General features: G+C 44.8%; 1 protein-coding gene and 1 non-coding gene across 4 annotated transcripts in view; both read left to right on the forward strand.

Annotated features, from left to right (window-relative positions):
- The first annotated feature begins 1,180 nt into the window (after nucleotides 1–1,180).
- On the forward strand, nucleotides 1,181–1,254 carry TRNAI-GAU (transfer RNA isoleucine (anticodon GAU)). Its single transcript has one exon. It is a non-coding gene; the product is annotated as a tRNA-Ile (tRNA).
- Nucleotides 1,255–7,998: 6,744 nt separating this feature from the next.
- The window catches only part of KCNJ16 (potassium inwardly rectifying channel subfamily J member 16), a 53,314-nt gene continuing 47,285 nt past the window's right edge, over nucleotides 7,999–14,027 (forward strand). The window contains exons 1-2 of one of the 3 annotated variants that reach the window (XM_035104071.3): nucleotides 7,999–8,105; nucleotides 8,433–8,471. The gene's annotated coding sequence lies outside the window, so the exon portion shown is untranslated. Of the gene's footprint in view, nucleotides 8,106–8,187; nucleotides 8,472–14,027 lie in introns of those variants that run through there. The other 2 variants (XM_088661427.1, XM_088661426.1) reach the window with 2 other exon arrangements.

The raw sequence follows: 14,027 nt of genomic DNA on the forward strand, positions 1-14,027 counted from the left end.
ACCCCACGGACTGGTTGGAAGATAGAAGGCAGACAGGTGGGGGCTGGTTGAGGGCAGACTGTGGTTGGTGGGGCAGTGCCCCATGCTCCCTATGGGATGAGGCTGTGCTGGACATGAGGAAGAAACAAGTGAAGAGTCACTCTTTCCTCACAATTGCTAGGCATTTTGTTGTTGTTCCCTGTCTTGTTCCAAAGTGTCCTTCAACTCAAAGCTCAATCCCAAGTTATGAGGCTACTATAAAGCTTCAGAAAATGGACTATATGGTGGTGGAGTAAATGAGGGTTGTCGTGTGAGCTGGGTTCATGATGACGCCATCGTACAACAACTGCCAGTGGCAAAGTCTACTTGGTGCCACGCAAGCCACACCCTCCCTCCACTTCAGTGGATTATATGAACTAGCTCTGCCTCACAAATGGAGATGATCAAAACTTATTCCTGACATTATTCTTTTCTGCCCCATGAGTCATTTGAAGACAGGTGGGAGAACTTCAGAAGCAGCCCATTTGTGGTATCCCTGCAAACAACCTATCTCTTGACTAGCTTCTCTTTGGTCATGTTTCATCTGTGATTACGTGGTATGGTTAAAAAAACACACAATGCCACTCAATCTGCCAGCTCTTCTGTTGTTCTGATGCCCGCTTGGTTTTCTTGGAAGAAGAAAAAATCAATTTTTCTTTAAACATGTAAGAACTAATGGTGCTGCTGAGCACAGCTAACCAACGCCAGCTAGTCACTCTTAGGTATTAATTAAGATGTTATGTGGGTTCATTAGACGGAACACTGGGAGATAAATCCATTTCTGAGGACAGTGAAATCAATGGTGGCCTCGAAGCTACGTCAAAGTGTGGGCCTGGGGATATGGAACTTTCCAAGGGTCAAGACAAGGTCTTTGCAGTTCCACTTTCTCTTCTAGTTGCTTTCATTGATTAATTATTTCCCCCTCTTCAAGGACGTTAATTCTGAAGTAGGGATGAAGAGTTCATTCCATTTACAGTTTTCATGTGTCCTTTCATAAGTCTGTTCCATCCTGCTTCCACATTGATCTGTCTGAAAAATGTTGTTTAAATCCGAATTGAACATAAGTTGGACTAGATGTCCTAAGCGACCTCTCTACGTCTACCCAACCCCAAGCAATTTATCTTGGGAAAGGGGCATATAAAGAATGGACTAACCATTATGTGCCTGGATGGCTCAGTTGGTTAGAGCGCGGTGCTGATAATGCCAAGGTTGCAGGTTCAATCCCTGTATCGGACAGCTGCATATTCCTGCATTGCAGAGGGTTGAGACTAGATCAGTGGTTCCCAACCTTTTTTTGGCCATGCCCCACCTAAGCATCTCTAAAATCCTAATCCCCCGATTTATAATTCTTATTATTCAAAAAGTGAACTCCTATTCATGTGGAGGAAGCCCAAAAGGCCATGAACTGTTAATAACTCATTCTCGAATTGCTCCCCTTAAAAATCAAATTGCCCCCCTCCTGTGGGGCATGCGCCCCATGTTGGGAACCACAGGACTAGATGATCCTCAGAACCCCTTCCAACTCTACAGTTCTATGATTTGTAAAGCAGACCCATGAAGCTGCTAATTAGCGAAACAGAAACTTCAGGAGCACCTAATTGTGAGTCTCCTCCATCTTGACTGGTTAGGTGGCTCTCCGTATGAGGCAGGTATTCCCATATGCTCCATGAGGGGAATGGAAACCAGGTGTAAAGATATGGAAAGGGGCTGGTTCAGAACCATAATGAGGAAGATAGAGCAGGGAGGGGAGAGAAATGAGACAGATAGCCAATAGCACAAGTAACTGGTTTAATTTCCAGTCAGTGTGTTATGCACATGCTGCGCAACTGCAGCTTACAAAATGAGAATGCTCATCTGCAATATTTCCCACCCCCCAATTTCCCCTTTTCCAATACGATTTTCTTTTCTTTTTATATCTTGCGTGCGTCGTCGTTAGCGCTGCCTTTGTAGTGGTACAGGCTCGTCTTTCCTACAGGCGCGACGTTGCCAGGGAGAGGCACCCGGCACTGCGTGGTAATTAAAGCCTTTGTAGATCATGCATATTTTAATTATGACTTGTTTTAATGTTGAAAGTATTGACTCAAGCTGCCCACATGAGACACAGCCACACATTCCATGAGGGCCGGCAGTGACGGCCAACACATTCCTCAAGAGCCCCAAATATTAAACAGACATTTGCTCGTTTTGAGCCTTGTCTGTTTCTAAGCATGTATAAATCAAGCTGTGTAATGGGTGTGCGGAGAGAAAAGCCTCCCATATGTTGGAAAGTTGAACCAAAGCACTAAGAGTGGCAAAGAGCGGTGGCGACACTAGAAGAGGGGGAGAAAACCCACACGCTGTTTTGTACGGAATATGAGCGCACCTTGTCTTTATTAAGGGACAAGCAGAGGCTGGCTTTCCACTAACTTCCAGCTCGATTCCCCACGGGGATCCAAAAAGTTCTCGAGTTTCGACCTGCACAATGGCAACATTCTAAGCTCTGTTGAGGTTGGGGAAGGTTTGGGGGTTTTTTTGGTTAATGAAAAGGGGTGTCAAATAACACAGACGTGCCCTAGACAAAACAAGATGTGTAGACAGGATGGAAACATCTCAATCTGACCATTACCTGATAGAGAAGGAATATGTGTCTACTTAAAAATAAAAATAAAAATACAAAAGTTCCAGGAATGGAAAATTCCCTGCCTATGCTTCCTACTCTTTTTTTGTTATGCTGACCAAGGTGGGGAGGATTAGATTTCAGCTGCCAAAAGAAATATCGTCTGTATGCTACTCATTCTCGAGAAGGAGAACGCAGACACACAGACCTTTTCCAATTCCCGTCTTTCGTATTTTTCTCTCACGTAATGCCAGTCAGCCAATGGCAGGCACCACAAACCGGGTTCCCAACTGAATGAAGTATTGCAGGGGCCCAGGTAATCAATCACATGACACGTGCATTCACAACATTTGAGTGGCAATGTCCACCAATTTTGCGGTGTCCTGGCCCCCTCAAATATTTTATCATTAATCATTAATCAACAGAAAGTGAAAGCAAATAAGGTGCCTTGCATAATGGCTTTTGGCAAAGCTAGCTACTTTTTTCAAACTCTGTGTAAGAATTATTCTTTACATATTTTAGGGAGAATTCAAAATATTTTATTAGAAATTGCAAAAGAAAATTCTGAGAAAGCCTAAATCCCCCATAGAAAAATCGTGTGTGTGTGTGTGTGTGTGTATTACAAATAAACAAAAATGTGAAGTAGTTTAATTAACTTCTCTTTGTACAATAAAAAAGAGCTACTTGAATGAGATGTGGGCCTAGGGTACACTTGACAAATAGGCTACCAAGCTATGATGCAGCACACAAATCAATTATTTTGCAATTCTTTAATTTACTGAATTGCACATTAATCCAAAAGTCAGTCACCTTGAACAATTCCAAATTAATGCGCCTAAATCATAGGACTACAAGGTCCTGAGGCATGTTTTAACTCAAATAATCTGACTTCATGGCTTCAGTGATAAACCAACTTTGAAATCCTTATCAACAGGTATCTTCCACTTTCAGTATTGATGCTGAATATTGTTAAGCATTCTTTTTTAAAAATAGAAGGACACAAAATTCTATTGTTTGCAAAAAAGGAAATTGTAAAGGAGATGAGTAATATCAGCATTATCTACTAAAAGAAAATGTGAAGTAGTTTTACTAACTTCTCTTTGTACAACCAGAAGAGATGTGGGCTTTGGGTGCACTTGGCAAATAGACTACCAAGCTATGCTGGAGCAAACAAATCAATTATTTTGCAATTCTTTAATTTGCTGAATTGCACATTGATCCAAAAGACAGTCACCTTGAACAATTCCAAATTAATGGAATTTTTGTTGTTGTTGTTGTTGAATAGGACGTCTCTGTTTTCAACGGAGAAATGCTGGAGGATATGAGATCGCATGATTGGTTACACCAGCAAACCACCTCAGCTTTGTAAACCAACATGAAGTTTGATTGAAGTAAAGCAGGGGTCAGCAACCTTTTTCAGCCATGGGCCGGTCCACCGTCCCTCAGACCATGTGATGGGCCGGACTATATATTGGGTGTGTGTGAGGTGAACATATTCCTATGCCCCACAAATAACCCAGAGATGCATTTTAAATAAAAGCACACATTCTACTCATGTAAAAACATGCTGACCGTCCGCAGGCCAGATTGAGAAGGCGATTGGGCCGCATCTGGCCCACGGGCCTTAGGATGCCTACCCCTGAAGTAAAGGTTTCACCGAGCATTCAGTCTGCATGGCCAATAACCTTCCTCAGGCTAGAGGCCGTGTGTGTTCCTTTAGCAGGTTCCAGCTTCCACACAGGAAGAGTACCATGCTCAGGCTGCACCTGTGGCGTTTTCTTATTAAGGTGGCCTGAATGCCCTGCCTCCATGTCTTGAAACAGCAGGTAAGGGTTTTGGGGGACTGCAAGGGCTAAGTCCAACCCCTGCTGACCATCAAGGCCACCCCAAGACATTTGCTGCTTGGGGCAGCAATCAGGTGAGTGGCCTGTCACTTGAATCTTAATTTCAACTCTGGGGATGTCAAAGCATCCTCCATTGCACCTGAGTGGAGCTAAGGAGATTCCACAAGCTCAGGGGGTGCATGACAGGCTGTGTGGCACACATTGCTCTGAAACCCAACGGAGGTGAAATGACAGGATGCTCAGAGACTGTGATTTCATGGTGTGTTGAAGCTGAACAGAAGCATTGGTTGGTTTGATTACAGCGGTACCTTGGTTCTCAAACTTAATCCTTAAGTCCGTCCAAAACCAAAGCATTCCAAAAGCAAGGCTTGTTCTCCCGTAGAAAGTAATGCAAAATGGATTAATCCGTTTCAGACCTTTAAGAACAACCCCTAAGACAGCAATTTAACATGAATTTTACTATCTAACAAGACCATTGGTCCATAAAATGAAAGCAATACACAATGTACTGCAGACACACATCAATCAATCAGTAGCTGAACTGGGTTCCACACAGTCACAAAAACAAAACAAAAAGAGCCGCAAAAACAAAAACGCAAAATAAATAGCACAAACAGATAGACGTCAGCGTAACACTCAAAACGGAAGTGTGGCACTCAAAACGGAAGTGTAACACTCAAAACGGAGCACGTTCGGCTTCCGGAAAAAGTTCACAAACCGGAACACTTACTTCCGGGTTCAGGGCCAGCCCTATGGCCAGGCTAGGTGGCACAGGGCGCCACGCAGCTGCGCCCACCCGCCTGCCCGCCGCTCCGCCACACAGCAGCGCCCTGGGCAGCCCGTCCGCCCGACGCGCTGGGAAACGGGGCGGGGGGGGGCACCGGAGGGACCCGTCGCACCACGGCACCAGGGCGCCAGAGGTGCTTAAGATGACCTTGTCCGGGTTTGCAGTGTTTGGTTCCAAGTTGTTTTGAGTACCAAGGCATTTGAGAACTAAGGTACCACTGTATTTAAATCTATATGCTGCTTTTTCGTTAAAAATTATGTTCAGAGTGGCTCGAAACAGAATAACCAACAATTATGCTAAATCATCTCAAAACATAACCGTTTTGTTTTGTTTTGTTTATATGCCACCTTTATCTTACAACGATCTCAACGTGGTGTACCTGGTTCTCCTCCCCCCCCTCCCCATTTCATCCTCACAACAACAATCCAACAAATAACTTGGTCTGATTATTATCATTACATTTTAAAGTCATCACAAAATTATCGGCCATTAAAACAGATCAGTTAATGACAAATATAATACACATTCCAATAGGGCTACCATAGGCATAATCCTAGGCATGTTTTATCATTTATGTTTTGGATTTTGGTGGAAGCGCAGTGCCTTGAAGCCATGCTGATTTGTCACCTCTTTGCTTTAATCAGCTAAGTCGGGTCCTCCATCATGGAGGGCACATGTTGTGGTGAGATCACCAGAAACTGCCTCCCTGTTGTGGGGCGGGACCGTTTGGATGGCCACAACACCCCGTTGGTTGCCCCTCTGTTGCTGGGGCAGAAATTTGGTCAGTTGGGTTGGCTATTGGCTGCTGTGGGGCTACTTAAGCTGCTGCATGGTGCTGGAGAGTTTTACTTTCTTGTGATGTGCAGCGGATCACCCGCCCTCCTCTCCCTATATTTGGGTTGTTCTTATGGCCTTGCTATGCCTGTCTAGGGGCCGTCTGTTTTTGGAGCAGGGGCCTGGTAGGAATTTTGGCATTTGGCCGATTGGCTGGTGCCACTTGGTTTTTGCCTACCGGGTAGCAAATTGTCACAACTTTGTAAGGTTGGCAGTTAGGTATTGGTTCAATGATTTGGGGAGGGGACGTGGTTGGCTGTGCCTGCCCTTCCATTGCTGCTGCTGCTGCTGGGGAATTCCGTTAAAGGAATCCAGGGTCTCGCCTTGCTTTTGTCCGAACCCTGTCAAGGGGCTAGGGCCACGTCAGAGCCCCTGGGAGCATATGGGGTGAGTTGTGAGATCGAAGCACTTCTCGCTCCCCCTTCTCTTGCTTTCTCTTGCTTTCCCTTACTGACATATGGTGATGCCCAGTGACAGTCCTGTTCCTGCCACCGTGCAGGTTCAGGTAGTCTGGAACCAATGCCTAAGCAACCACTCACATGCTGTGATCAATAAAGTTGTGGCCTAAATTTAATGCCAAAAACCTTAAACTAAATTCTTTGTCTATTGCGTCTTCATTTGGGGGTGGTTTTAGGGGGTTCTTCACACACAATGATGAAATCCATTCCACCACCATCCTTCCCACTGTAAGCACCCAGGACAGACATGAGAAAGAGCTTGTGTGTTATGTGCAATTTGGAGCAAAGAAGTAACTAGAGAGGGTTGGAAAAAAATTGATGCACACCAAGAGTTTTGCCCTGTCACGAAACATATACAGTAATAACAAGAACCTAGAAAAGCAATGTAAGATAATATTCTGCTTTTCCATAAATCCGTCAGTAGGCATGGCTGGGATCAGCTGTCTGGGAATGTCTGTCTGGATAAAAACGTCAGCATATGCTTTGAAACCTGTTTGGTGGAAATAAATACTGTAAATACTTTTATGTGTTTCTAATTATCTTTTTCCCCCTTAATTTACAGTCAAACCTCGGTTCCCAAATGCCTCCGTTTTGGACCGTTTCGGCTCCCAAACGCTGAAAACCTGGAAGTAAGTGTTCCGGTTTTCAAACATTTTTCGGAAGTCGAACATCTGACGCGGCTTTCACTTGAGTGCAGGAAGCTCCTGCACCTAAACATTCCACCTAAACATTAGGAAGAACTTCCTGACAGTAAGAGCTGTTCGACAGTGGGATTTGCTGCCAAGGAGTGTGGTGGAGTCTCCTTCTTTGGAGGTCTTTAAGCAGAGGCTTGACAGCCATCTGTCAGGAATGCTTTGGTGGTGTTTCCTGCTTGGCAGGGGGTTGGACTGGATGGCCCTTGTGGTCTCTTCCAGCTCTATGATTCTATGATTCAATCGGAAGCCGCCCCTCAGTTGTTAAACATTTTGGAAGCTGAATGGGCTTCTGGAATGGATTACAGTACTTTCGACAACCAAGGTTTGACTGTATTTTGAAGATTTATATATCACTTCACACCATAGCTGTGGTTCACCATTAATGAGCCATAAGCACAAAACAAGCTCTTAGCGTGTTGGGAAATGTATTGTTTTTAGCAGGTATGCAGTGCTTTTTTTTTCTTTAAAAAATGTTTAGGGGTACTCTCATTTTGACTTAAGGAAATCACCATTTTATAGTTCAAATCAGGAAAAATAAATACAATTAATGGACAAAAGTACAAAGGTTCACAAAATGTTTAGGGGTATGCGTACCCCTGCGTCCCCCCAGAAAAAAAAAGCACTGGCGGTATGTCTGAACTTAGTGTCTGAAGGTTCTTGCGTTCCCCCTTCTGGAGCCGACCTGGCACTGATTAACTGTTCCATTTAATGCACCACCCTACTTAATAGTAGCTTAACCCCTTCCTTTTGCCTGCTCTGGAAATTTCCACTCCAACCTAGGGCAAACAGAGGAAAGAAAGAGGAATAAAAAAGAGAGCTCTTTTGAGATGACTTTTCCCTTTAGTGACTTTTCAATAGGTAACACCAAACCAGGTATTTGTATTATGAATGGTTGTTGGATTTTTGTTTTTCTTGACCCAGGAAATCTTTCTCTTTTTCACAGGGTGTTGAAATCCTAGCCTGAATGTGCTCCAGTGACTTTTGTGAATGTTTCAGCACACGGTTTTTTTAACGGGGTGGGCATGGCGGCAAGCAAGCGGGCTGCCTGTCACCTGATTCTCAAGATGCCAGGAGCGACCTAAGCAGATTCCTGGAGCTAGATTACAGCTGCAAATTGGGGTAAATGTTTAACTGGGGACTTTGGAGGCTGTGGCTTTGGAGATGTCTGATCCTTAACGCAACCCTTGTTTTCTTGTACAGTTTCATGATTGCAGGCGTGGAGGTAGCAAAGGGACAATGGTAAGTGGCTTCATATTTGATATCGCTGCTCCTATTACATATATAAATTTGACGCCGATACCAGTGTTTTCCTGAGTGGCATTCTCTATAAAGAAACAGCAGAACATCAAAACTTTGTCAATATTCTCCCGGGGAAAAGAAGGCAATGTTTTAGCACAGAGAAAAGGGCAAGCACCTTGATTGACATGAAAGGTTTTGGAGGGCGTTGTTGATTTGATTTACCTGGCATCTGTAGTGGTTTGTCTCTTGGACCAGGCTGGTTGAAAGCTCTGAAGTTGAGCTCTTGCCATTAGGAGGATCTCTCTCACCTGCAAATCGACTTTGCTCTTACAAGGAAGCTGCTGTAATCCTGGACATTTTATGGTGGGAAACAGATGCATACTGAGGAAACCTGCCTCTTAAATACATAGGATTGATTCTGAAGGAATGTGTTTCCTCTACGCACAGATACTCTTGGAGTAAATCAGTTGAGAACTGCTTGAATATGAAATCCACATGGGTTTTTGAAAGGTTCATAATCAGGAGCAAGCAGGAAATCTAATCTAATGCAATGAAAACAATAATAGAGACTGTGATGTGATGCTAAAACAAGGGCTTCATGTGAGTGAGATCCTAATGGCAATGTTAACATTTTCCATATGTGTTCCTCTGTAGGTATTTTTCCATGGGGGAAAATGTTCCATTGCAATGGGCGCCTAATGTTTTCTTTCTTTCTTTCTTTCTTTCTTTCTTTCTTTCTTTCTTTCTTTCTTTCTTTCTTTCTTTCTCTCTCTCTCTCTCTCTCTCTCTCTCTCTCTCTCTCTCTCTCTCTCTCTCTCTTTTTCTTTCTTTCTTTCTTGCTGAGGGGTGGGCAGGACAGTTAACAACCCATACAGGCAAGCCTCAGTGCAGAAACTCTCCTCGAGAAATATTTGTGGAGAGTTAGTGGAGACCCCTATTCCTCAGAGTTACAATTCCTGATTCTCCATCCCTCTTCCCAGGGAAGTCTGAGCATTGTAACTCTGTGAGAGGAATAAGGGCCTCCTCATGATGCTCAGCACTGTTAACAAACTATAGTTCCTGGGATACTTGACAGGGAGGATCAATGACTGTTTAAAGTGGCATGATACTACTTTAAATCTATAGAGCAGATGAGGCCTATTTCTAGTGTTGCCTGCCTTCTATGAATCAGCACAATGAATCAGTCTTTTTTTTGCCATTTTGCCTTCTATGAATGGCTGCCCAGAAATCTTTGGGCACCTGAGCAAGGCCAGTCCTACCATGAGGCAAAGTGATGCAGCTTCCTCAGGCGGCAAATTCTGAGGGATGGACAATGACTAGAAAGATGTGCCATGTGGCAATCTGAGGTGAGCCATCTTGGGTGGCCACAGGGAGCAGGAGATCACAATCTGGCTTCAGTGTCCGTGGCTTCCAACTTGGCTTTGGGTCAGCCAAAGACACAGCCAAAACCAAAGCTAGGGAGAGCAGTAACAACGCCTCCTGGAAAGTCCAATTTTCACATATGCTCTCAGTGAAAAAGGGGGTGTCCCTCAAAGCAGCTGCATTGCTACTGGTCTCCTTCCAACCTAGATCTGTGTTGGGAGCCATTAGTCGGACATCTTGCCTCAGGCACAGGGCCAGCTCAATATATTTTGGCACCTGAGGCAAACTACAAAATGGCATCCTCTCAGGGAAGAAGGGGTGAGTGAAGATCTACCTCAGGAACAAGGGGAGGAGAGTAAAGCTCTACACTGGAATCTGATGTCTCTGTAGATCCTGCTGCCTGAGGTGGTCTCCTCACCTTTCCTCATGAGTGGACTGTCCCTGCCGGTGGTGGTGTGGAGGTTGGGGCTTCTGAGTGACAGAGGAAAGGGTTTCTGGACAGGCCTGAGCCTCAGCACCTCTCTTCTTAAACATGCATTTCAAACTTGAATTGCTCTGTAGGTCAGAAGGGGTGGGTGGGAACTGAACAAATAGCTATCTGCCCATTTAAAGCGATGTCTTCAACAGTCGTTGTTGGGTTTGAAAAGCCCATTAGGTTTCAGGATCTTCACTCCCATTTGTTCCATCCTGGGTAATTGCTGTTGGTGTGGGAAAATAAGAAAAGTTCTTTGTAGGTCATCACTTGGCAGCTAAAGAGGTCAAGTACAGCTCAAAGCTAACATGGTAATCAGCATGATTTTGGGCAAAGTGGGGCAGAAACGCCTTTCTCCTCATGCATTCTTTCTGTTTGTGAGCGTGAGCAACACAGAAGATGAGTTCTACTGATAAGAACTTGCCTGCTGTGACAATGACGGCTGAAGCTTTATGTCAAGGGTGGATTCGGATAAATCTGCTATGAATTCACATATAAAACCCAAAGGGGTAATTTCGAAAGCAATTTTTCCTTCAGAATTAAAGTAACTGTTAACAGCGAGTTTTTCCTCCAGCTCTTTAGAATTCTTAAAAGTCAATTAATATAGCTCAACCATCAATCTGTATTCTAGGTGAGTTGTTGGGTAAATTAAACGTGACTTAAGATAAAGATGGTATCATACTCCTATCATTCATTAGTGCCTTAAATGGGTTCCTCTTCTACTCTTTTATACCTGTTAGCACTCCACTTTCTATGAAAAGATTCAGGGCAGCAGTGAAAATCATTACTCTTCTACCTACTTTTCAGAAAGAAAATATTCCTTTAAAGCCAATTCTGTCCAGTGTGACTCTGTCCTGGGGGTGGGGTGGGAACACCATTTTCTGCAGTGCTTCAGGCTACGAAATGTCTTGGAACAGCCCTGCTTCAAAGCAGAGACTTTTAGGTAGGCTTGACCTTCTAAGTCCTTTTTGTTTCTTCATGAACCGTCTCTTTTCTGGGCCACCACAGTCTCACTTCATTCAGTCTCACTTCATTCACATTTTCCACTGTAGACAGGGCAAGCTTATAGAAATCTACTCAGAAGCAGATTGCACTGGTTTCAGTGGTGCTTACTTCCAGGAAATGGGTTTGGGCCAACTTAACCGTTTTCTGCTGTTGACCTTTCCTCTTTTCCCTATCCGTGATCTGGGATTCACATTCGGCAGAATGAGGTGCTAATTGAGTGGCGAAATAAGAGTGCTGAGGTGATAAAATTGGCTGGATCAGTTCAGGTAGTGGTTGGGGGGGGGGAATCACCTTTTAACATTCTTCATTTTTTTAAAAGGAAAAAAAATAAGAAACTAGTACAGCAAAGAACAAACTGGGATAGGACATTTCTCCCTGTTTGGTTGGTGTCAGAGGGTCTTCGTGGCTACTCTAGAGTAACTCTGCTTGAGTCCTGTTTGTCTTTAAAGACTTTTATTGTGCATGGTATTTACAGTGCAGAGATCGCTTAAAACATGACCTCTCAGTCCAAACCAGAATCCGGCAATGGCGTACGTCTGTTCCTATGCCAGCAAAGTAGTCGGGGCACCCCAAAACGCCTCCCCCTTGACCTGCGTCACAATGCTCTCCTTAACTCTTGCGTCGGAAGGAGCGATGCCCTCTCAGCCTCCTCCTGGCCAAAGTGGTGCAAAGGCTCTCCAGCATCCCAGAGCCCTTGCCTACATCTCTCCTCCCCTGGGCTTTCCCATCGCTGCTCTCTCCCTCCGAGTCTCTCCCTTCCCCCCTGGCTGCTTCAAACCCACTGCACTGGACGTTAGGATGATGGGGGCTGGCTCCCTGTAGGGAGTCACCCTTACAGTTGGCCTCTTCCTCTCCCATCTTGCAGCAAGCATAATAGTGGGAAAGCAATACAACAGCTTTCTCCATCTGTACTCCAGTCCATTCTATCATCTTAGGATTCTGCCTTCTGAGTCTGCATAGACTAGACTGGTGTCAACTTGCAAGTGATCTGAACAGAAATGTTTAAAAGCAGCTTCAACTGCCCCATCTTTTTCATTGATATGCACAATAGGCCTTTCTGAACCCAGTTAGGTGGAACCCACTGAATTCAGTGGGTCTTACTTTTGAGGAAGTGTCTCTTGGGCTGTTGAGATCCATAGCAATGTCACTTCCAAGAGGCATCTAGGCGAAAGTGCCTTGACCTGGCTGTTAACCCAAAGTCCATAAAAGCCAGTGATCACCAATAAAAAGTAGCCTCTGAAGCACTTCTTAATAGATGAGCCGTACGCAGAACAGTCCATGCCAAAAGAGCGGGATTTCACACTTGCCTGTCTGCCTGGGGGTATATTTAGCAATTTGAATGCTCGTGATTTGATGAACAGTTGCTGCCTCATGGAACAGATGGCTTGCGAAATGATCTCTAGGAAGGCTATATAAGGTCAAACGCCAAATGTCCTTTCTCACATTTAATAGCACCGACATGAATGCTGAGTTTGGAAAATGGTGCTTGTAAGGATGAGGTGCCAAAACTTTCTCAGCTTTGGAAACAATGCAGTCCCGCTCTGGCATTTCATTTTTAATAGCTTGTTGCCATGTTTTTTATCACACTGTGGTAAGTAGGCTGGATCTGGCAAGTGGGTAAGAGACTACCAGCTGACTAGACCTGATCTGGGATGCCATCTGTATACAGAAGCCTCTTTTAGGGGGTGAATTCTCTTCTCTGGACTTTGATACAGGAGTCTACCACATCTCTTCATTCTCTGGTGAAGAACAATTCCCCACCATGTGTTCTGGTGAACATGAGAAAACGAAATCATCTTGATTTTTTTTTTTTAGTTTTAAACTCTTTCTTGCCCTCTTCAAATGAAGCTTTCCTGACAAGCTCCTCAACTTAAAATAGTCATCTTGATGTAGTCACAAGCAATCTTTCCCCTAGAGGAAATAATCATTCTTGATCAAAAATGTCATTTTTTGAGGGAGGGGGAAAGAAGTAGGCTCCATCACATAATTTATGAACAGAATCATCTGACACTTGATAGTAACAGAGAATTCTAACTTCTAGTGAAATTACTGGCTGCCAGTAAAAGATAATTCTTATGCAATCATTCCAGCAAAAGAAAAAAGGGAGGGGGGGGTGCAGGGAGAAAAAATGAAATGAAATATTCTGCATGTAATCTATTAGTCTATTGTACTTTCTTTCTTTCTTTCAAAGTAATTGTGCAATAATGATAGTTCAGTAGCTGTCAAGCGTTGATCATGGGCGTACCCAGGATCAAAACTAGGGGGGGGGCAAGGGGAGGGGCCAAGGCACGGAAGGGGAGGGGCCACAAAGTGGGCGGGAACAGCGAACTCGCGCTCCGCTGGGCTGTGCCCCTCCCTAGAAGCAGGGCTGGTGGGCGGAGGCAGAGCCCAGCCCAGCGGAGCGCGAGTTCAGCGTTCCCGCCCGCCGCGCCGCGCTCCCTGGTTCCCCGCCGCGCTTGGCCTTGCCTGAGGGCGCGCCGGGGAGCTGGAGGGAGGGTGCGGCGCGGTGCGGCGGGAATGGCGAACTCGCGCTCCGCCGGGCTGTGCTCCGCCTCTGCCCACCAGCCCTGCTTCTAGAGTAGGGCAGCTGCCCTAACTTGCCGAATGGTGGGTACGCCCTTGGCGTTGATGATGTTTATTTGCTATGCAAATTAAAATTAAGTCAACTCAAAAATGGTTCTAAATTGTTGCAATTCTTGTCAATAGACTTGGTCTTT

This window comes from Zootoca vivipara, chromosome 2 (assembly GCF_965207765.1).
Source record: "Zootoca vivipara chromosome 2, rZooViv2.hap1.1, whole genome shotgun sequence".
NCBI lineage: Eukaryota > Metazoa > Chordata > Lepidosauria > Squamata > Lacertidae > Zootoca > Zootoca vivipara.